Genomic DNA, 25482 nt, shown 5'->3' on the forward strand with positions numbered 1-25482 from the left:
CTATCCGGAGTGTTATTGTCTCTTGTGCCGGTATCACTACTTTTGCTATGGCGGGACTTAGAGCGTTGCCGCTGACGTCGGCGCTTGGGTTGCTTCTTAGAGGGGTCTTCCTCCGTTGTCTCGTCGCCATTGCCTTCTTTGGGGGTGTCCACCATGTATATATCATATGATGAGGTGGCGGTCCAGTGACCTATGGGCGGTGGTTCCTGTTCGTCTCCTCCATCGTCGTCCATACCGTCGATGTCTTCGAAGTCGAAGTCGAGCATGTCGGTTAAATCGTCGACAGTGGCTACTAAGTGGGTGGTGGGTGGGCAGCGAATTTCTTCGTCGTCCGCATCCCATTCTAGCCGGACATAGTTTAGCCAAGGTTCTCCTAACAAGGAGAGAGACCTTAATGAATATCCGTGGAGGCGAACTCCATGATCGGCGCCCAGTCGGATTCGATAGGCACGGATGCAGGCAGCTCGGAGCTCGTGGCCGGAGACGAATCCTGTGGTTCGACGACACGGCTCTCGTAAGGGGTGAAGTCAGTATCCGGCTCCATCGCCGCCGAGAGTGCGGCCTCCATGGCGGGGTCTATCCCTCTGTCCTTGGATGGCGCAATTTGCTCCGGATTGAAGGCTGGAGTAGTTGCAGATGCGATCTCCTGAACACTGTCCGACGGTAGAGTTACGTCGTGCTCGTCGTGATTGTGCGGCACACCTGACACGGGCTCGAATCCGTCGAAGATCAAGTCTCCGCGGATATCGACAGTGTAGTTTAAATTTCCGAATCTGACCTGATGGCCAGGGGTGTAGCTCTTGATCTGCTCCAGATGGCCAAGCGAATTGGCCCGTAGTGCGAAGCCACCGAATACAAAGATCTGTCCGGGGAGGAACACCTCACCCTGGACCGCATCGCTATCGATGATCAAAAGAGCCATCGAGCCTTACGGTGACGACACAATGGAGCTCACAATGAAAGCACCAATGTCGGTGTCAAAACCGACGGATCTCGGGTAGGGGGTCCCGAACTGTGCGTCTAAGGCGGATGGTAACAGGAGGCAGGGGACATGATGTTTACCCAGGTTCAGGCCCTCTTGATGGAGGTAATACCCTACGTCCTGCTTGGTTGTTCTTGATGATATGAGTATTACAAGAGTTGATGTACCACGAGATCGTAGAGGCTAAACCCTAGAAGCTAGCCTATGGTATGATTGTATATTGTCCTACAGACTAAACCCTTCGGTTTATATAGACACTGGAGGGGGCTAGGGTTACACAGAGTCGGTTACAAGGGAGGAAATTTACATATCTGTATTGCCTAGCTTGCCTTCCACGCTAAGGAGAGTCCCATCTGGACACGAGAGGAAGTCTTCAATCTTGTATCTTCATAGTCCAACAGTCCGGCCAAAGGATATAGTCCAGCTGTCCGGAGACCCCCTAATCCAGGACTCCCTCAAAGAGCAAGTGTCACAACAAGTAGATGATGATCAGATGATCGTTTATGCTAGTTAATCATGCATGTAATATATAGTTTACTTTATTGGTGTGTGTGTAAATGTCATGTGTGTAATAGCCACCTATGTAATTATGCATGTAATAGTTTACTTTGGTGTGTGAAAATGCCATGGTTGTAGTAGCTACCTATGTAAGTGGATGTTTAATTTGGTTATGCAAGCATGTCCTTATAAGTGTGTGTGTATATATGTTGTTGTTTTGTATGCAATCCCATCGCACAACACACACATCTTATTAGCAACAACCGTCTGTGTTCTTATCGGTCTTCAGACACATTTCTGATTACAGACCTGTTTGCCGCGTATCACACACATCTTGTTAAGTTGAGCCGTTTCTGTTCTCCTGTGTCAACGCAGGCAGTTCATCCGAGTGAACCGCATGCCGTATATCGCACACACCTTTGATCTGGCTGACCGTTTCTTTTGTGGTGCCTATTCACAAACAGTTCATCCGAGTGAACCATATGCTGTGTATCGCACACACCTCCATCTGGCTGCCCGTTTCTTTTGTTCCTCCTCATCGCAAACAGTTCATTGAATTGAACTGTATGCCCTTCATCACACACGCAACTAAAACCTGAACCGTGTTTGATGCATCCATCATTGCAAACGTTTTACACATTTCTGACAGTTTTCATACAACACCGTTTGCGATTATGGCATCGCACACAGTTTCTCGAAGGGTGTCTGACCGCAGTGTCGCATTAGCAGCATCATGCAGTAGTGTGCATTAAGTAAGATGGCATTATGTAGATGAATAAACTCAAGCAATATGATGTAAACCCCATCTTTTTATCCTAGATGGCAACAATACAATACGTGCCTTGCTGCCCCTACTGTCAATGGGAAAGGACATCGCAAGATTGAACCCAAAGCTAAGCACTTCTCCCATTGCAAGAAAAACCAATCTAGTTGTCCAAACCGAACCGATAGTTCGAAGAGAATTACAAAGATATCAAATCATGCATAAAAGAATTCAGAGAAGATTCAAATAATAGTCATAGATAAGCTGGTCATAAATCCACAATTCATCGGATCTCGACAAACACACCGCAAAGGAAGATTACATGGGATAGATCTCCAAGAACATCGAGGAGAACATGGTGTTGAGAATCAAAGAGAGAGAAGAAGCCATCTAGCAACTAGTTATGGACCTGTAGGTCTGAGGTAAACTACTCACACTTCATTGGAAGGGCAATAGAGTTGATGTACAAGCCCTCCGTGATTGAATCACCCTCCGGCAGGATGCCAGAAAAAGGTCCCAAGATGGGGTCTCACGGGAACAGAAGGTTGCCACGGTGCAAAAGTGTTTTCGTGGATGCTTCTGGTGGTTTGGGAATATATGTGAATATATAGGAGGAAGATCTAGGTCAGGGGGTCACCGAGGGGCCCACAAGGTAGGGGGCGCCCCTACCCCCTGGGTGCACCCTCCACCCTTGTGGCCGCCTCATGGCTCTTCTGACTTCCACTCCAAGTCTCCTGGGTGTCTTGTGGTCCAAGAAAAATTATCGCGAAGGTTTTATTCCGTTTGGTATTCCTTTTCCGCGAAGCTCAAAAACAAGGAAAAAACAGAAACTGGCACTGGGCTCTAGGTTAATAGGTAGTCCCAAAAATAATATAAAATAGCATATTAATGCATATAAAACATCCAAAACAGATAATATAATAGCATGGAACAATAAAAAATTATAGATACGTTGGAGACTTATCAAGCATCCCCAAGCTTAATTCCTGCTCGTCCTCGAGTAGGTAAATGATAAAAACAAAATTTTTGATGTGGAATGCTACCTAACATATTTATCCATGTAATTTTTCTTTATTGTGGCATGAATGTTCAGATCCATAAGATTCAAAACAATAGTTTGATATTGACATAAAACAATAATACTTCAAGCATAATAACAAGGCAATTATGTCTTCTCAAAATAACATGGCCAAAGAAAGCTTATCCCTACAAAATCATATAGTCTGGCTATGCTCCATCTTCATCACACAAAATATTCAAATCATGCACAACCCCAATGACAAGCCAAGCAATTGTTTCATACTTTTGGTGTTCTCAAACCTTTTCAACTTTCACGCAATACATGAGCATGTGCCATGAACATAACACTATAGGTGGAATAGAATATGGCGGTTGCGGAGAAGACAAAAAGAAGGATGTAGTCTCACATCAACTAGGCGTATCAACGGGCTATGGAGATGCCCATCAATAGATATCAATGTGAGTGAGTAGGGATTGCCATGCAATGGATGAAAGTTTATGAACGCTCAAAAGAAAACTAAGTGGGTGTGCATCCAACTTGCTTGCTCATGAAGACCTTGGGCAATTTGAGGAAGCCCATCGTTGGAACATCCAAGCCAAGTTCTATAATGAAAAATTCCCACTAGTATATGAAAGTGACAACATAGGAGACTCTGTATCATGAAGATCATGGTGCTACTTTGAAGCACAAGTGTGGAAAACGTGTAGTAACATTTCCCCTTCTCTCTTTTTATCTCTTTTTTGTTTGGCTTCTTTGGCCTCCCTTTTATTTTTCCTCACATGGGGAAATGCTCTAATAATGAAGGTCATCACACTTTTATTTACTTACAACTCAAGAATTACAACTTGATACTTAGAACAAAATATGACTCTTTATGAATGCCTCCGGCGGTGTACCGGGATGTGCAATGACTCAAGCGCGACATGTATGAAAGAATTATGAACGGTGGCTTTGCCACAAATACGATGTCAAATACATGATCATGCAAAGAAATATGACAACAATTCTGGTAAAAAAATGAGCTTGGAAATGTTTGAGCATGATAAGACAAAGATGGCTCTCCACCCACCCACCCACCTCTCCCACCTCCGGCCTAGGTTTTCCGGCGATCTCCTCTTCTAGCCAGTGATTTTTGTTTCTGATCCACCCATCTACTCCAGCGGCATCTGATCTACATGTCTATACCCATTTCATATGGGTCCTTCTGGTGGATCGACGTTGGATCTGATTTTCTCGGTGGGCGCCATCTTTGAGGACAAGGTTTTCAAGCATTGTGGGAGATCTATTCATTCCACGGATGACACGGGCCATTTCATTATGGTCGTGTCTTTCAGCAGACATATATTCCATCTTAATGATGATTCTGTGGCGGCTGCTTTGGAATCAGCGATTGGGGATTCGGCAATTGAATTTTCGGTACAACTCATCCGAGACAAGGTATTCTCCTTTTTTGTCTCATGCAAGCAAGTTGGTCTATGCATTCTCTAGTCGAGATCGTTTGCGTGTCCACAATTCAAATGCTATTTTCATCTTTGGGGGAATGGTGGCCCTAATTGGACTCGTGAATTTAAGATCTGGAAAAAGGAGTGTGACGCTGAGTGGATTCTTGTGAGTCCCTCTAAGAAGTGTGCCACTTTGGGGTTGCTAGCTATGCATAAACCACCGGCTAAATCTTCTTTAAGATCACGTTCGTCAATCAGGAAGAATCTTTCTTTCGCCACGTTCCAGCAATATCCTGCTTGCAAGGGTTATAGGTACCCTGCCTCACAGTCTATGGTGGATGTGATCTCTGAGGCGGACTACGTCGTGAATCCCCAAGAGAAAGTGATCTTGCCCCCACCACCGGTGACCAACCTCCAGTGGACGGTGGCGACGCCGTCCATCTCTTTCGGGACGATCAACGTCCCTGCCAGGAACATCACCGTCATATCCGGATCTGCACCCGCTCAGTTAATTCAAAATGAGCATGTTCCACAAGACACAATAATACGTGATCTGGTTGCATCGGATTCAGCCCAACATGGTTGCATGGCCCAGCATGGGTCCCCAGCCCAACATGGTTTCATAGCCCACAATGGCTCTACAGCTCTGGGCGGGGCTGTCACGGCCCAATCTGTTATGGCCCAGCCATCTCAGGATATTTTGGATTTTTTTGTTGCCACAGTTGGAATATCTGCTCAGGCTGTTATGGATGACCAACCACCGGATCTTTTAGACGATGCTGCTCAACTTAATGATCTCATTGATGATATTGTTTTCAAGGTTTGGAAATATGAGAATTATTTATCTATGCTGCATTACTCCAATTCGTGCACCAGTCCAATTCGCTGCCGTAGATGCTTTCGGCTGGGCCACCGAGCCAAAGGATGCTCCGACGCTGCGCATTCACCGACCTACAAGTGGGTCCCGCGGGTCAATCCTACTTCGCCGGGCCGGCCAGCTGAGATTTTCTCGCCCGATGCCTCGGTTTGCCACGCAGCTAGCCAAGTTGGGTCTTTGCCCAGTCCCATCACACCTGCAACACCATCTCTTCCGCCATTTCCTGCCGAGCTACCTCCCATCACACCAGCTCCACCCACCTCACCACCATCGCCCAGCCTAGCCGCGCCATTATCCACCGCGGCTCCTACGCTACCATCAGCTTCTCCTCTGCATCCAGAAATGGCTACCTTCGCCCTTGACCCTGCGCCTTTCGTCCCGCCGGGCTTCGAGATCATCGACGGTGGACCACGGCGGCTTCCGCCAACCTTCTACTCTCCTGAAGTGGCTCCTGACCATCAGCATGAGGAGTACGCCATTGCCATCGTCAAGCCCGCACCCCTGCCTGAAGAAGTTGCAATCTTCAGAAATATGGTCAGTGATTTCATTGTCAACAATCTTGGCCGCATTGTTCTTGATGCCCAGCCTTGGATCCAAGGAGTTGGACTTTTTCGCTTTCGTAGTCTGGTTGCTAGGCAGGCGCTGGTAGATCATCCTCCGTTTCAGCTGGACATTGATCACTTTGTTAGATTTGTGCCACATGATGAGGGTATCAATTTCGGAGCTATTCAGGGTTTTCACAGGGGTTGGGTTATGATAGTTGGAATACCCCTGGACTATAGGCGTACACAGTATATTGCAGATGCAATCAGTACCTTTGGCTGCTTCCACCATTGGCACCAGGATGATCCACTGCTCGTGCGTACATTGGCGTATGTTTCTTTTCCGGCAACCACTCTTGTCCCGCGCGAAGTGGTTTATCGGGAGTTTGCGGACTTTGGAGGTTCACACATTTCTTGGTCTGCTCCCATCTACATTTTCTCTGCGGATTTTGCTGATATACTGCCACCTGATGAGGATCCGATGCCCTTCGACGGCAATCCTGTAACGCCCTCGATGCGGCTATATCTCCCACGTGTCGAAGCACGACTTAGAGGCATAACCGCATTGAAAGCAATGCCGCAAGTGAGGTAATCTTCACACAACCCATGTAATACATAAGGGAAAGAGATACATAGTTGGCTTACAATCACCAGTTCACACAAATACATGAATAAAGCATTACATCATCCAATACACTCATGGTCCAACTACGGAACCAAAATAAAAGAAGAACCCCAAAAGCGACAAGGTCCCCGATCGACCCCAACTGGGCTCCTCTACTGATCAACTAGAACGAAACAACACAAAGGACAAGATCTTCATCGAGCTCCTCCTGAGCTTGGTTGCATCACCTTCTCGGTAACATCGGCACCTACAAACTGGTTTTGGAAGTATCTGTGAGTCACCGGGACTCAGCAATCTCGCACCCTCGCGATCAAGACTATTTAAGCTTATGGGTAAGGTAAAAGGTATGAGGTGGAGCTACATCAAGCGTCTAGCATATATGGTGGCTAAACATACGCAAATGAGAGCGAGAAGAGAAGGCAAAGCACAATCATGAAACTATGATCAAGAGGTGATCCTATAACAACCTACGTCAAGCATAACTCCAACAACCATGTTCACTTCCCAGACTCCATCGGAAAGAGACCATCACGGTTACACACGCGGTTGATGTATTTTAATTAAGGTCAACTTCGGGTTTTCTACAACCAGACATTAACACATTCCCATCTGCCCATAACCGTGGGCACGGCTTTTGAAAGTTCAAATCCCTGCAGGGGAGTCCCAACTTAGCCCATGACAAGCTCTCACGGTCAACGAAGGAATAGACCTCCTCCCAAGACATTCCGATCAGACTCGGTATCCCGGTTCCACAAGACAACTCCGACAAGTTAAAATAAATCCAGCAACACCGCCCGAATGTGCCGACAAATTCTGATAGGAGCTGCACATATCTCGTTCTCAGGGCACACTCAGATGAGCGCTCCATACAACTAAAACCAAACCTCGAGTTTCCCCGAGGGGGCGCTGCACAGGACTCTAGTTTGGACCAACACTCAGAGGAGCACTGGCCCGGGGGGGTTTAAATAAGATGACCCTCGGGCTGGCCGACCCAAGGGAAAGAAAAAGGCTAGGTGGCAAATGGTAAAACCAATGTTGGGCATTGCTGGAGGAGTTTTAATCAAGGCAAACTGTCAAGGGGTTCCCATTATAGCCCAACCGCGTAAGGAACGCAAAAATCCGGGAACATAACACCGATATGACGGAAACTAGGGCGGCAAGAGTGGAACAAAACACCAGGCATAAGGCCGAGCCTTCCACCCTTTACCAAGTATATAGATGCATTAATTAAATAAGATATATTGTGATATCCCAACAAGTAAACATGTTCCAACAAGGAACAACATCTCGATGTTCCAACAAGGAACAACATCTCGATGTTCCAACAAGGAACAACATCTCGATGTTCCAACAAGGAACAAACTTCAATCTTCACCGCAACTAACAACGCTATAAGAGGGGCTGAGCAAAGCGGTAACATAGCCAAACAACAGTTTGCTAGGACAAGGTGGGTTAGAGGCTTGGTTCAACAATATGGGAGGCATGATAAGCAAGTGGTAGGTATCGCGGCATAGGCATAGCAAAAGAGCGAGCAACTAGCAAGCAAAGATAGAAGTGATTTCGAGGGTATGGTCATCTTGCCTGAAATCCTGCAAGGAAGAAGAACGAGTCCATGAAGAGACAAACGGATGTAGACGAACGGGTCCTCACAAACGCGACGTTATCGAATCCAACCCGAAGAAGCAAACACCAGAAAGAAGCACACAGTATAGTAAACAACCATCACATAATCATGGCATGATGCACAACCAAGTATGATGCATGTCCGGTTTAAAGATACATGGCATGGCAAAGTGCACAAACAATACTACAAATTAAGTGGATCTCAATATGCAACGAGTTGCATATTGACGGAACACCACATGACTTATTTAGTTCTCTCTCGTTTATGTACCCATCAAGATTAAATGTTGTTAGCATGGCAAGAGGGTGAAGCAAATGAAAACTACCTATCTAGTCAAGTTTAAATGAGGCCGGAAACAACGAACTACAATTCCGGAAACTCCTCATATGCATATATTAGGTTTGGTACTGTTCTGCCCTAAACACAATTTTAGAGTTGTTAAACATGCAAAGTAAAGCCACCATGTTAAACTAGGCATTTTTCTACCCCATTTACATATAAAGATTATTAAATTTGGAGCTACGGTTATTTAGTTATGAATTAAATCATTTTAGCATGGCATAGGAGCAAATTTAAACAAACAGCAATTTAAACATTTTAAACATGGGTGAAAGTGACATATTATTAAACTAGACAAAATTCTGAGAAAGTTTCATATATAAATCATTTTAATATGATGCACGGTTATTAAGTTATTATATGCATGAACATGGAGGGTTTTTCTATAAAACTGCAGTCTCTGGATAAATAGTAAATTCGACCGCGAAAAAAATAGGCACTCGGGCCGAATCTAGCTGGCCCAACAAGAACAGGGGATCTGGAGGGGAAAGCTCACATTGGGCCTAGCAGGGGCGCGCGGAGCTGGGCCTCGTGGGCGAAGGGAGCTGGGCCTGCGCCTTGGTGCTGGGCCGGACTTGCTGGAGGAAGCTCTGGGCCGGGGCAAGGTAAGAGGAGGCCCACGCGCGGTCGCTGTGGCATCGTGCCCGGTCAATGCGAGGCGCAGGCGAGCGGGCAAACTGCTCGCTCTGAAGAAACAGCAACAGCAACAGGTGAACTCCGGCGCGATTGCAGGGACTTAGCGAGGCGATGCAGGCGAGGATCGACGACGACCGGACGCGGGAGCGGGTGGGGGAGGCGTCTGGGTTTGGATCCGGTGACCAACGCGGTGGCCTGAAGCAGAGGAGGCAGCGGCGCTGGAGCGGCTTGCAGGCGGACTTGGCGCGGCGGCTTGCCAGTGGTCTCCGGCGAGGGCACCGGTGGCCGGGGACAGGGCCCAGCCGGCGGGATCCGGCCGGAACGGGCAAGACGGCGGAGACACGGATCCGGGTGGTCGATATGTCCTGGTGAAGCGACATTGCAGGGGGGTCGAGGCTCTCGTGACCCATGGCGGCGATGAAGCAGAGGATCAAGCGGACACCGCGGTGCTCTGGCGAAGTTGGGGAGGTCCCGCGCGCGAGGAACGGCGCGGGGAAGGAAGGCTGGGCGCGGGTCCATGGCGCGGGGCAAGCGAGGATCTCGTCGAGGCGCTGGTGCGGGCAAAGCTCAGCGAGGCCATGGCGCGGATGCTCCTGTCGACAGAGAAACATGAGAACAGAGAGAGATGAGAGGGGGAGAAACGGGAGGAGCACGGGAAGAGGGAGGAGAAGGAGAGGGTCGCGACGGGGGCTCATCTGCTGGTCTCGGGAGGAGCTCGTCTCCCTGGTCGACGAGGAGAGCGAAGACGAGTTGGATCGAGGGGAGGCCTCGGGTGGAGTCTGGTTGGTGGGATTGGGTCGGGGGGAATGAGGGGATTCCGAGGATTTGACTGTGGCGGCGGCGAGGAGGAAATGATGGGACAGTTCCCCTAGATTTTAGGGTTTGGTCTGGTTATATAGCAGGTAGGTTAGTTTAGGGGCTACTCGGGTCCTCCGATCATAATCGGACGGTCTCGGATAAACATGCTAGGGAGATCAAATAAGAAAACGGAGACGTTTTGTAGATGTTTGGGGATGATCCGGATCCAACGGTGACGACTGTCCGGGTCGGGTCCGGGACAACTTTCGGACGCGCGCGAGGAGGGCCGCGGACTGACGAGAGAGGTTAGGTTGGGCCTCGTGGTAGGTAGTGGACTGTGTAAACGGTCTCGAGCTGAGAGAAAAGAAGAGAGGGAGGCCCGGCGACTGTTTCCGGAGACCGAAAACGTCCGACGTTAGACCGGCTATACTGCCGCTATAGTTAATCATTGGGGCGTCAAACGAACTCCGATTGCGATGAAACTTGACAGGCGGTCTACCTACACTATAACAAGACCACACATCAACTCTCATCCCATTCCGAGAACATTCTCCGGACACTTATAAAATACTATTTCGGACATGCCGCGGGCGTGTGCAAGTGTGTTTGGGCTCAGAACGGACAATGGATGGCACTGGGGGAACCCGGACAGATGCAGGTTTTGAAAACATGAAGATGCAATGCACATGATGACATGACAAGATGCAACACGCAAGCAAATGACATGGCAATGCCGACGAATAACTGAAGGACACCTGGCACATCGGTCTCGGGGCGTCACAAATCCTCACCCACTCCCTAGACATCTGCAGTTTAATAACCACAATTGGGTTATGCCTGAGTTTCCTGAAATTGGTTGGGATGAGCTGCCACCTCCAGCGCGGGAGAATGGTCCAAATTTCCAAGAGGGTCCTCATGATGATCTGAATATTCAGCAGGAGGTTGTGGAGGAAAACCAGGTTGATGTGAACCAATCCCAGGAATCTATCATCCTACAGGTTTCAGATGACTCTGTTAATGCTCAGCTAGTTGACGACTTAGCGATCTTGCAGAAACCAGCAGTCCAGCTACAGCCACCTCTTCATGTTGGCAGAGTTCTCACTGTTCTTGGCCCTGTCTTGCCACCTGTGATGCAATGGGAGAGAGCATTCCAGAAGCTAATGCCGACTATTTTCTCTGCTGACATCCCAAAGTGTGTGTTCATGATTGATTTTGGTAATCTACTGCTGTCTAAGAGCTTTTGGGATATTTGTTTTGAGGGGCAGATGTTAGTCTCTCTTTGTAGCCTGTGACAGAGCCCTCATCCTGCATTCCACACCAGGTTTCTCTAGTTAAGAGGCCAGTTGCAAGGGCACTCTGCTTTGATGATATCTCTGAACCTGTCAGTGAGTCATTTGAGTTCTCAGCTATACCTGAGGTTACTACCAAGTGTGGCAAAAAACCTAGAGCTGTTAAGGTTTTTGTTGATACAAAGGTGTGCCGCAGCGCACGTTTAAGTGCGCTACGCGATGGCTATCATAGATCTCCAAGCAGAGCTTCCCAGTAGGCCAAAACCCAGAGTTCTTTCAAGAGGCGTCGAACTAGATCATCTCAGCCAGAGGAGAATCAGTCAGTGCCTCCGCCAACGCCTGTTTCTGATCTTCAGCGTATTGGGGCACGTTTGTGCATTGCTCCTGAGTTGATCTCCAAGGAAAAGCTTGAGGTTGATCCTTCTACCTCCACCAGCAGCAAGGGTTCTGATGATTAGTTGCACCGGACGGCTTTATGGTCCATGGCGTACCAATTTAAACACCATTTATCTGCTCTTATGTTTTCTGTTGGGGTTCTATCCAAACTGTTTAGTTTGTCAGTGTAGGTGATTACATGATGTACTTTTGTTGCTTTATATTATGGTTTGTAATGAATCAGTCCGGGTTTAGAGACTGGAAGGTATTATGTTGGAACGTGCGTGGCCTTAATTCTGAAGCACGACAGTTAGCGGTAAAGCAAAAGATTGATGAAAGTGGTTGTTCGGTCGTTTGTTTGCAAGAAACAAAGCGCATGCATATTGATCATAGGTTTATTAGGAAAGTCTATCCTCGGCGCTTTGATAATTTCTCCTATGTGCCTTCGGTAGGGGCCTCGGCTGGTATGATCATCATTTGGAATTCTTCTTTCTTTGAAGGAAAATTAATTGAGGCAAGACATTATGGTATTATTATGGAATTTCATTCTAAACATACTTCTGAAGTTTGGAATCTAGTGTCAGTATATGGTCCATGCCAGGGTGGCCAGGGATGATTTTGTTCAATGGTTATATAACCTAAATATCAACTCTGATGATAATTGGCTACTTTTAGGGGACTTCAATTTTATGCGGTCGTTGGAAAATCAAAACCTGCCCGGGGGTAATGTTAACGATATCTTTCTATTTAATGAAGTGATTGGCCATCTGGGCCTCGTTGAGCTACCAATTAAAGGACGACAATTCACTTGGTCGAATATGCAAACTGAACCTCTACTTGAACAGATCGATTGGTTCTTTACTTCAGTTGCATGGACCGCGGACCATCCAAACACGCTGGTCTTGCCCCTTGCACGCACGACTTACGATCATGTTCCGTGTGTGGTCTCCATTGCTACTGCTATCCCAAAGGCTAAAATCTTCCGTTTTGAAAACTATTGGATTGACTTGCCTGGCTTTTATGACCGTGTGGCCCAGGTTTGGAACAAATCTGTGGACAGACCCTCGGCTGCCCTAACCATTTCCTCTAAATTCAAGGCGCTACGGTATGCACTCAAGAAATGGCACATGAATTTGTCCACAATTATAAAGCACTCATTTCTGATTGCAACAAAGTAATTCTCTTCTTCGATGGTCTGGAAGAGATTAGACCTTTGTCTAGGCCGGAGTTTAATTTCAGGCGAATTGTGAAATTACATCTGAAGGATATTTTGCACTAGCAATTTGTATATTGGAAGCAGCGTTGTACTATACGCAACATTAAAGTTGGTGAGGAAAATTCGAAGTTTTTCCATGCCATGGCCACGGAGAGGTATAGGAGAAACACAATTTCCTCAATTAAGAATGCTGATGGTGAAGTTGTCTCGGATCACCAACAACTTGTGAGCATGTTTTGGTCTAATTTTAATCAACGAATGAGCAATGCAAAAGGAATTCGCATGGGTTTTGACTTGGACACATTAATTCCGAGAGTTGATGGCCTTGAGGATCTGTCCCAGCCTTTTACTGATTCTGAGGTTGATGCTGTCATTAAGCACATGCCGCAGGACCGCCCCCTGGTCCCGATGGTTTCTCTGGTCTATTCTTAAAGAGGTGCTGGCCAATCCTAAAAGAGGATTTCATGCAACTGGTGAAGGAGTTTTATGAGGGAAGGTGTAGCCTGGAATGTCTTAATACTTCCTTAATTACCCTTATACCGAAAAAGCTGAGCCCTGAAGTTGTTGGAGATTTTCGGCCAATCTCACTGACCAACACGTGCTTGAAATTTTTAACTAAGCTACTCGCTAATCGTCTCTAGAACGTGATCCTAAGGTGCATCCACCGCAATCAGTATGGTTTTCTTCGGTCTCGTTCGATCCAAGATTGCCTAGCATGGTGTTTTGAGTATATACACCAATGCAAGGCCTCGAAGCGCCCCATTGTCCTCTTAAAGCTGGATTTCACTAAAGCCTTCGACACAATTGAACATGACCTAATCCTCAGAATTTTGCAATGCAAGGGTTTTGACTCCCGGTGGACTGGTTGGATCAATTCTATCTTGTCTAATGGATCTTCTTCTGTGCTTCTCAATGGTGTGCCAGGTAAACACTTTGTCTGCAGAATGGGCGTGCGTCAGGGGGATCCTCTCCCACCGTTGCTTTTTGTGATTGCCGTGGATTTATTGCAATCTGTTGTCAATGAGATGTGCTCCAGGAATATTCTATCTCTGCCAATCCCAACCAACTCCAATGATTATCCGATAGTACAATATGCCGACGACACTTTAATTGTTCTGCCCGCGATCGATGAGCAACTCATTGCCTTCAAGGAAATGCTGGTCACTTTTGCTGAGTCCACTAGTTTGCGGGTTAACTTTAGTAAGTCCTCTCTCATTCCTATAAACATGTCTGATGAGGAAGGTGCTAGAGTGGCCTCTCTGCTTGGATGTGATGTTTGGGCGATGCCTTTCACGTACCTAGGTTTGCCAATGGGAACTTCTAGGCCTACAATCTATGATCTGCTGCCTCTTGTCAATCGAGTTTAGTGCCGTTTATCTGCCTCATCATGCTTACTAACCAAGGGAGCCGACTGCAGCTTCTTCAGTCGGTGTTGTGCTTGATGCCAATATATTTTTTGTGCACATTATCTCTCCCAAAGGGCATTTTACAACAGTTAGAACGAATCATGAGATAATGTCTGTGGAGAGGCAACACGGATAATCCACGTCAATCACTGGCTGCTTGGGATTTAGTCTGTCGCCGTAAGAATTTTGGGGGTTTGGGTGTTCTTAACTTGGCCATCCAAAATGAGGCTCTACTACTAAAGCATCTATTCAAGTTCTTCAATAAAGTGGACGTGCCTTGGGTATCTTTAATTTGGGACACTTATTACGCAGCATCACCACCCCAAAGCACACAGAGCTGTGGTTCATTTTGGTGGCGTGATATCATGCGCTTATATCCCAAGTTCTGCAAGCTTGCTGTTCCACAAGTTCTTGCTGGTGACACGGTGCTTTTTTGGCTTGACCGTTGGTAGCTGGGAAATCATGTTGTTCTCTTGCAGGACTGTTTCCCGAGGCTATATTCATTTGTGGTGGATGATGCAATCACAGTCAAGGACTTTATGGAGCAGCCCGATATCTTGGATCATTTCCATTTGCCTCTATCGTAGGAGGCCTTCTCTGAACTCACACAATTAGAGGCCCTCCTGCCTTTGATCAATCTGGATGGTGAGAGCAAGGATATTTGGAAGTGGCCCTCAAAGTCTGGAGTCTTTATGTCAAAGATATATTATGACTTTTGCTTCACACACCTAGTGGTTGATCCAATACTATGGTGGATTTGGAAGTGTGCATGCACGCTAAAGCTCAAAGTTTTTGGTTGGCTCCTGTTAATGGATCGCTTGAATACTAGAGATATGATGCAACATCGACATTGGATCATCCAGGATAACACATGCATGCTATGCAACCTTGCACAACATGAGGATCGGGCTCATCTTTTCTTTGCTTGCAACTTTAGCCAAAGGGTTTGGAACTATCTTGGGATTTCTTGGACAGTTCAACCAAACCAAACCACATATGAAATGGCACAAGTAGTTAGGAAGGATTTTGGTCTCCCTTTTTTCTCTGAGGTTGTATTCACTGCTACCTGGAATATTTGGATAAAACAGAATGGGAAGATTTTCAGAAATGAACAACCATCATTTCGAGCTTGGAGAAGAAACTTTATTCATGACATCGCTCTTCTATCTCATAGGATTAGATGTAAATATAGAGATAGTTTCCTATCTTGGATAGCTAACCTTTCTTAGCTTTTTCTTGTAAGTATCTTTTCTCTCCTCTGTAAATTCTTAAACTTGTAACCTATTCCCCTTTTATCTTTTAATAAAGGACTGTGAGGCTGTTGCCTTGCAGTAAATAGTCAAAAAAAAAGAAATATGACAATGATGGAACGTGTCATAATGAAACGGAACGGTGGAAAGTTGCATGGAAATATATCTCGGAATGGCTATGGAAATGCCATAATAGGTATGTATGGTGGCTGTTTTGAGGAAGGTATATGGTGGGTGCATGGTACTGGCGAAAGTTGCACGGTACTAGAGAGGCTAGCAGTGGTGGAAGGGTGAGAGTGCGTATAATCCATGGACTCAACATTAGTCATAAAGAACTCACACTGGTACGCGTCGATGCTATACAAACAGTTTTTAACCCCTTTCCGCAATGACATTTGGAACCGTCGCCTAGTGAATGACGGTGATAGGGGGGGTCCTTCCCACACGACCCAGAAACTGTTAGGGATAGGGACCCTACAATACTCCTATTTGTCTGTGCTCGCATTGCCATCGCAGTCGGTATTATGTGGTGCTACATTTACGATGCACGTCCCATCACAAACGGTTCACTATTATAGAACGTGTATGATAAGGATACAATCACACACATTCGCTTTTCCCTAACCGCATGCGACAATAATAAGAAGATTAGCTAATCGTCATACAACTATCGAACGGGATTACGAAACATTGAATCGTCGTAACATCGTCATACACGACAACTATCGCACATGCTATCTTGTGGTGCAACGTTTATGATGCATACTTCATCAGAAATTGTTCATGGTTGCGAATCATGTACGATAAGGCAACTAACACAAACGTTTAGTTTGCCCGCATCATTTGTGATATTGCCTGACATCGCACACGCTTTGCAAACGGCAACTGTGTGCATGCTTGCACACGTTTCCTCTCTGTGAACCATCTCAGATTATGGTGTATATCACAAATGTTTGTGTTTTACCAACCGTGTGTGCCGTAATGACCTGGAGAGCGTAATTTCACCGTAATTTAATTGGTACTATTTAAAATTGTACCGGATTTGAATTTGAACTTGAATGTATGCTACAACTTTATTCATATCCACCAGGTTCAAACAACCAATGCATTATTCGATTCATAGGTACATATGTTCAAGAATTACATAAGAACCAAATAAAGAATGATGAACCACAGTTTTATACTTGTACTATTAAAGACGGTAAAGAAAGAGGCGAAATACATTCTGGTTGCTGAACAAGGTGAAGCGGAATGCCCATATTGTGCCATCCTCCATGCAGAAGGCACACACGACTCTAGTCCAACCCCTTGTGATGGCCGACCGTCCATACTTCACGGTCTTCATGAAAACATCTAGATAATCATCTGTTCTGGTAGAAGTACTTTAACCTTTGCATGCCCACCAATCATGTAGTTTGACAGGTAATCTTGAGTTAACTGCTTTGGCAACCACTGCAAAGGAAAAATATTCAGACATTGTCATCTAACACAACTCATTATGGGCAGTAAAAAGAAGGCTGCAGAGTTCTTACTTACCATCCTGCAGTTCGATGCTGTCTTGGATAAAGTGTAAACAAATAGTTTAATTGCCATCTTTGGACCTATTTTACTTACAATATTTATCAGCTTCCTCACTTGATGCTGGTGCATCGATATCTCATTGCCCCATACGCAGAAAGGGTTAAAGCGCGGATCTTTACCAATGACATATGTACCTAAAAGCACCAAGTTAATATTAGAAGATAAACAACAATTGCACAATGATGTAGTACAACGCTCTTTTATAATATCTTATAACATCCAATATACTCACATATTAGATGAATTAACATCTTATATTATGGGCCGGAAGGAGTTTAGTACATTCTTACAAATTATCGATTGATTATTTGCTGTTGTATCCATGGGTTACAGTTAGTTTGAGCTAGTTCGGGCTCAAATAGCCCTAAAGTATATCTAAACATGAGGGCTAGTTTGAGCTAGTTGCATCTATAACCCACCCAAAAAAACTATCCAACCCAAGAGGTGCTAATTGGAGCTAGTTCTCCTAGTGCACTTATTGTCAATCTAACCCTGCCATCCAAACAACTCTCTGGATGGAGTTAGTTCAGGGTTAGTCATGAGCTACAAAACTAACTCTAACCTCTAGCTAAGTTGAGTATCCAAACAGGGATGTGTTGTTGTTGTTGTTGTTGTTGTTGTTGTTGCTGTTGATGCTCTTCTATGTATATCTAGGCATCATCAGAACATTAATGTAACACTCTTCCTTGTTGCTATGTAGCCTAGGATTGCATATTTAGACATTAAGTACAGTGCATGTTGCTATGTAACCTTAGATATATTACATATGGCCCTAGTTAACCTAACGATAAATGGGTTGCAGATATATTTAGTTAAAAGTCTGATTCACCAATTAGTCCCTTATCAGCCCCCGGCCTATATGGTACTAGCTACCGATATCCTGAACAGTGAGCATATATAAGCCATGGGATGAAACTAACCTCGATGGAAAACAACATTCATTCCCAAAATTGTCCTGTGTAGGTACATCGAGAAGCATGTTAAGCACAACAGGCTAAACATTAACCAAAATTATCCATGGCAGACAAAATAATCTCCAAAAGATAGCTTTAGTGTGCAGGTTTAAGAACGCTAGTAAAGCAAAGCAAGTGGAAAGGTGTGTTAACTGCAACAGGGCTAACATTTAACAACAAGCAAACATAGTCATTCAAACTGGTATTGTGCCGGTCTAAGTACACTAGTGATTGTTAAAAAATGGAAAGGTGTGTTAACTACAAGATGCAGCAACCAAATGTAGTCATTCATAGTGGTATTGTTAAAACTGGTACTGATGAAATTGAACTGCACAGTTCATACTTGCACATACAAAACATCACGTTGTGAATAACTTGAATAAACAAGGCATACTACGAACAACCAAAGATAGCATTTGAAACTGGACATATGCTAACTACAAACAACCGAACAATAAAAAAACTTTAAAAGAGGCATATGCTAGCTATAACAGGCTTAACATCAGGCAAATATATGTATTCCTATCAGTATGTTTAAAACTGGATTGATGAAATGTACTGCAAAGTAAATGATTGCACATATAGAGCATCACATTCTGAACAACTGAAATAAACAAGGCATACTGCAAACAACCAGATATAGCAATTAAAACTGGACATATTCTCACTACACTACAAAAGGGACCCGACAAAAAAAATTATGGGTTTCCCCCTGTGAAGAGGCATGGCAAAACAAATCATGGGTTTCCTCACTTATCACAGATGGGTTCATTCCTGTGGGAAGATCACAGACCCTGGATGCGCTCCATGTTGTCGCAGATGGGCTCTCCTTCCCCTTGGAAGAGCACGGCTGTAGGGTGCCCTCCCTGATGTCGCAGATGGGCACTTTCCCCTTGGAAGAGCAGATGGGCTCTTTCCCCTTGGAAGAGCCAAAGAGGGTGCCCTCCTCGTGGTCGCCGTCGATGAGGTCTGACTTGGAAGTTGTGGATCCCAAGCCAGCATCGCAGAACGTGTCCTTTAGAAATGACAAAAGGGGCTCGATGGCGATGTAGGATGGCAAATTGTTGACAGCGAGCTAGAGGAGATCCGCCATGGGGCCATGGATGAGATAGATGGCGGTTGAACCCAAGGGGTTGGGGTGAGCCACTTAACTTGTGACATAGCCCACCTCAGGCCATTGCTGTCGATGACCTCGATGTCGTAGCCGGCGGCCAAGACATGCCCGCATAATCTAGCCCGCTGCTTGAGTGCCTACCACCAGTAATGGTCGTCAGCTTCCTCGGCGACGTCGGGCAAAGAGACCGCGATACACCTCTTTTGGGCCAGTCGCTCCTCGAGCTCTATAGGAAGCGTAGCCGGGCTTAGGCTACGACGCTCTAGAGTGGGGGATGGGGATCTGTGGGAAAGGGGGCGTTTAGCAGGCGTCATCTAAGAAACTCAGGGCGGCCTGGGTATGGAGATCGGTGGGTAAGATGCATGGGCAAACTGGCAGATGCTGACAATGGAGGCCTTGCGGCGGCGGCGGCGGGGACCTTTATTGTGCGCACGCCCGAGGAGGTTTTGGTGTGTGTGTGTGTGTGTGGAGGGGGGCAGGGGGTGTTTGAGGAAATGATGTGGGTACTAAAAGTTTTACTACGCGGGAGTCAAACACGAGAGTGAAATGCCGGGGCTATTGAAAATTTTGATGATGGTGCATCGCACACGGTCCAGAGATAACAATCGTGTGTTATGAAACAGAAAAATCCTCGAGGCGGGCATATATTTTTGAGGGATGCAGGCGGGATTGGGAACAACAAACATCACACGCGGTCGAAACACAATAACCGTGTGTTATCAAACAGAAAAAAGCTGCAGGCGGGTAGATATTTTGTTGGAAATATGCCCGAGAGGCAATAATAAAAGGATCATTATTATATTTCCTTGTTCATGATAATTGTCTTTTATTCATGCTATAATTGTGTTATCCGGAAATCGTAATACATGTGTGAATACATAGACACCAACATGTCCCTAGTAAGCCTCTAGTTGACTAGCTCGTTGATCAACAGATAGTCATGGTTTCCTGACTATGGACATTGGATGTCATTGATAACGAGATCACATCATTAGGAGAATGATGTGATGGACAAGACCCAATCCTAAACATAGCACAAGATCATATAGTTCGTTTGCTAGAGTTTTTCCAATGTCAAGTATCTTTTCCTTAGACCATGAGATCGTGTAACTCCCGGATGCTGTAGGAGTGCTTTGGTATACCAAACGTCACAATGTAATTGGGTGACTATAAAGGTATACTACGGGTATCTTCGAAAGTGTATGTTGGGTTGACACGGATCAAGACTGGGATTTGTCACTCCGTATAACGGAGAGGTATCTCTGGGCTCACTCGGTAATGCATCATCATAATGAGCTCAAAGTGACCAAGTGTCTGGTCACGGGATCATGCATTACGGTACGAGTAAAGTGACTTGCCGGTAACGAGATTGAACGAGGTATTGGGATACCGACGATCGAATCTCGGGCAAATAACGTACCGATTGACAAAGGGAATTGAATATGGGGTTGCTTGAATCCTCGACATCGTGGTTCATCCGATGAGATCATCGAGGAGCATGTGGGAGCCAACATGGGTATCCAGATCCCGCTGTTGGTTATTGACCAGAGAGCCATCTCGGTCATGTCTACATGTCTCCTGAACCCGTAGGGTCTACACACTTAAGGTTCGGTGACACTAGGGTTGTAGAGATATAATATGCAGTAACCCGAAAGTTGTTCGGAGTCTCGGATGAGATCCCGGACGTCACGAGGAGTTCCGGAATGGTCCGGAGGTGAAGAATTATATATAGGAAGTGCAGTTTCGGCCATCGGGAGAGTTTCGGGGGGTCACCGGTATTGTACCGGGACCACCGGAAGGGTCCCGGGGGTCCACCGGGTGGGGCCACCCATCCCGGAGGGCCCCATGGGCCAAAGTGGGGAGGGGAATCATCCCATAGTGGGCTGGTGCGCCCCCCTTGGCCCACCCCATGCGCCTAGGGTTGGGAACCCTAGGGTGGGGGGGCGCCCCACCTGGCTTGGGGGGCACTCCACCCCTTGGCCGCCGCCCCCCTAGGAGATCCCATCTCCTAGGGCCGGCGCACCCCTAGGGGACCTATATAAAAGGGGGGGAGGGAGGGGCAGCTGCACCCTTGATTCTTGGCGCCTCCCTCTCCCCTGCTACACCTCTCCCTCTCGTAGTAGAACGGCGAAGCCCTGATGCGGTGACCCCTGCATCCACCACCACGCAATCGTGCTGCTGGATCTTCATCAACCTCTCCTCCCCCCTTGCTGTATCAAGAAGGAGGAGACGTCACGCTGACCGTACGTGTGTTGAACACGGAGGTGCCGTCCGTTCGGCGCTACGATCTCCGGTGATTTGGATCACGTCGAGTACGACTTCCTCATCCCTGTTCTTTGAACGCTTCCGCGCGTGATCTACAAAGGTATGTAGATGCAATCCGATCACTCGTTGCTAGATGAACTCATAGATGGATCTTGGTGAAACCGTAGAATTTTTTTGTTTTTCTGCAACGTTCCCCAACAGTGGTATCAGAGCTAGGTCTGTGCATAGTTCTCTTTGCATGAGTAGAACACAATTTGTTGTGGGCGTAGATGTTGTCAACTTTCTTGCCGCTACTAGTCTTATTTTGCTTCAGCAGTATTGTGGGATGAAGCGGCCCGGACCAACCTTACACGTACGCTTACGTGAGACCGGTTCCACCGACTAACATGCAGTAGTTGCATAAGGTGGCTGGCGGGTGTCTGTCTCTCCCACTTTAGTTGGAGCGGATTCGATGAAAAGGGTCCTTATGAAGGGTAAATAGAAGTTGACAAATCATGTTGTGGCTTTCACGTAGGTAAGAAAACGTTCTTGCTAGAACCCTATTGCAGCCACGTAAAACTTGCAACAACAATTAGAGGACGTCTAACTTGTTTTTGCAGCAAGTATTTTGTGATGTGATATGGCCAAAGTTGTGATGAATGATGAATGATATATATGTGATGTATGAGATGTTCATGCTATTGTAATAGGAATCACGACTTGCATGTCGATGAGTATGACAACCGGCAGGAGCCATAGGAGTTGTCTTTATTTTTTGTATGACCTGCGTGTCATTGAGAAACGCCATGTAAATTACTTTACTTTATTGCTAAACGTGTTAGCCATAGTAGTAGAAGTAATAGTTGGCGAGCAACTTCATGGAGACACGATGATGGAGATCATGGTGTCATGCCGGTGACAAGATGATCATGGAGCCCCAAGATGGAGATCAAAGGAGCTATGTGATATTGGCCATATCATGTCACTATTATTATTTGATTGCATGTGATGTTTATCATGTTTTTGCATCTTGTTTACTTAGAACGATGGTAGTAAATAAGATGATCCCTCATAATAATTTCAAGAAAGTGTTCCCCCTAACTGTGCACCATTGCGACAGTTCGTTGTTTCGAAGCACCACATGATGATCGGGTGTGATAGATTCCAACGTTCACATACAACGGGTGTAAGACAGATTTACACATGCAAACACTTAGGTTGACTTGACGAGCCTAGCATGAACAGACATGGCCTCGGAACACAGAAGACCGAAAGGTCGAGCATGAGTCGTATAGAAGATACGATCAACATGAAGATGTTCACCGATGTTGACTAGTCCATCTCACGTGATGATCGGACATGGCCTAGTTAACTCGGATCATGTTATACTTAGATGACTGGAGGGATGTCTATCTGAGTGGGAGTTCATTGAATAATTTGATTTAGATGAACTTAATTATCATGAACTTAGTCTAAAATCTTTACAACATGTATTGTAGATCACATGGCCAACGTTGTCCTCAACTTCAACGCGTTCCTAGAGAAAACCAAGCTGAAAGACGATGGCAGCAACTACACGGACTGGGTCCGGAACCTGAGGATCATCCTCATAGCTGCCAAGAAAGATTATGTCCTACAAGCACCGCTAGGTGACGCAGCTGTTCTCCCTGCAGAACAAGACGTTATGAACGCTTGGCAGACACGTACCAATGATTACTCCCTCGTTCAGTGCGGCATACTTTACAGCTTAGAACCGGGGCTCCAAAAGCGTTTTGAGAGACACGAAGCATATGAGATGTTCGAAGAGCTGAAAATGGTTTTTCAAGCTCATGCCCGGGTCGAGAGATATGAAGTCTCCGACAAGTTCTTCAGCTGTAAGATGGAGGAAAACAATTCTGTCAGGGAGCACATACTCACTATGTCTGGGTTACATAACCGCTTGACTCAGCTGGGAGTTAATCTCCCGGATGACGCGGTCATTGACAAAATCCTCTAGTTGCTTCCACCGAGCTACAAGAGCTTTGTGATGAACTTCAATATGCAGGGGATGGAAAAGACCATCCCTGAAGTATTTGCAATGCTGAAATCAGCAGAGGTAGAAGTCAAAAAGGAACATCAAGTGTTGATGGTGAATAAAACCACTAAGTTCAAGAAAGGCAAGGGTAAGAAAAACTTCAAGAAGGACGGCAAGGGAGTTGCCGCACCCGGCAAGCAAGCTGCCGGGAAGAAGCCAAAGAATGGACCCAAGCCCGAGACTAAGTGCTTTTATTGCAAGGAAAGTGGTCACTGGAAGCGGAACTGCCCCAAATACTTAGCGGACAAGAAGGCCAGCAAAACGAAAGGTATATGTGATATACATGTAATTGATGTGTACCTTACCAGTACTCGTAGTAGCTCTTGGGTATTTGATACTGGTGCAGTTGCTCACATTTGTAACTCAAAGCAGGAGCTGCGGAATAAGCGGAGACTGGCAAAGGACGAGGTGACGATGCGCGTCGGGAATGGTTCCAAGGTCGATGTGATCGCCGTCGGCACGCTACCTCTACATTTACCTACGGGATTAGTTTTGAACCTCAATAATTGTTATTTAGTGCCAAGTTTGATCATGAACATTGTATCAGGATCTCGTTTAATATGAGATGGCTACTCATTTAAATCTGAGAATAATGGTTGTTCTATTTATATGAGAGATATGTTTATGGTCATGCTCCGATGGTGAATGGTTTATTCTTAATGAATCTCGAGCGTAATGCTACACATATTCATAGTGTGAATACCAAAAGATGTAAGGTTGATAATGATAGTCCCACATACTTGTGGCACTACCGCCTTGGTCACATAGGTGTCAAACGCATGAAGAAGCTCCATGCAGATGGACTTTTAGAGTCTCTTGATTACGAATCATTTGACACGTGCGAACCATGCCTCATGGGTAAAATGACCAAGACTCCATTCTCAGGAACAATGGAGCGAGCAACCAACTTATTGGAAATCATACATACTGATGTGTGCGGTCCAATGAGTGTTGAGGCTCGCGGTGGTTATCGTTATGTTCTCACCCTCGCTGATGACTTGAGTAGATATGGGTATGTCTACTTAATGAAACACAAGTCTGAGACCTTTGAAAGGTTCAAGGAATTTCAGAGTGAGGTTGAGAATCAACGTGTCAGGAAAATCAAGTTCCTGCGATCAGATCATGGAGGAGAATACTTGAGTCACGAATTTGGCACACACTTAAGAAAATGTGGAATAGTTTCACAACTCACGCCGCCTGGAACACCTCAGCGTAATGGTGTGTCCGAACGTCGTAATCGTACTCTATTAGATATGGTGCGATCTATGATGTCTCTTACCGATTTACCGCTATCATTTTGGGGCTATGCTTTAGAAACTGCCGCATTCACTTTAAATAGGGCTCCGTCGAAATCCGTTGACACGACACCGTATGAATTATGGTTTGGGAAGAAACCTAAGCTGTCGTTTCTAAAAGTTTGGGGATGCGATGCTTATGTCAAGAAACTTCAACCTGAAAAGCTCGAACCCAAGTCGGAAAAATGCGTCTTCATAGGATACCCTAAAGAAACTATTGGGTATACCTTCTACCTCAGATCCGAAGGCAAGATCTTTGTTGCCAAGAATGGATCCTTTCTAGAGAAGGAGTTTCTCTCGAAAGAAGTAAGTGGGAGGAAAGTAGAACTTGATGAAGTATTACCTCTTGAACCGGAAAATGGCGCAACTCAAGAAAATGTTCCTGAGGTGCCTGCACCGACTAGAGAGGAAGTTAATGATGATGATCATGAAACTTCAGATCAAGTTGCTACTGAACTTTGTAGGTCCACAAGGACACGTTCCGCACGAGAGTGGTACGGCAACCCTGTCTTGGAAATCATGTTGTTAGTCAACGGTG

The sequence above is a fragment of the Triticum urartu genome, chromosome 4A (genome assembly GCF_056163025.1).
Source record: "Triticum urartu cultivar PI428250 chromosome 4A, HENAU_Tu73, whole genome shotgun sequence".
Taxonomy (NCBI): Eukaryota; Viridiplantae; Streptophyta; class Magnoliopsida; order Poales; family Poaceae; genus Triticum; species Triticum urartu.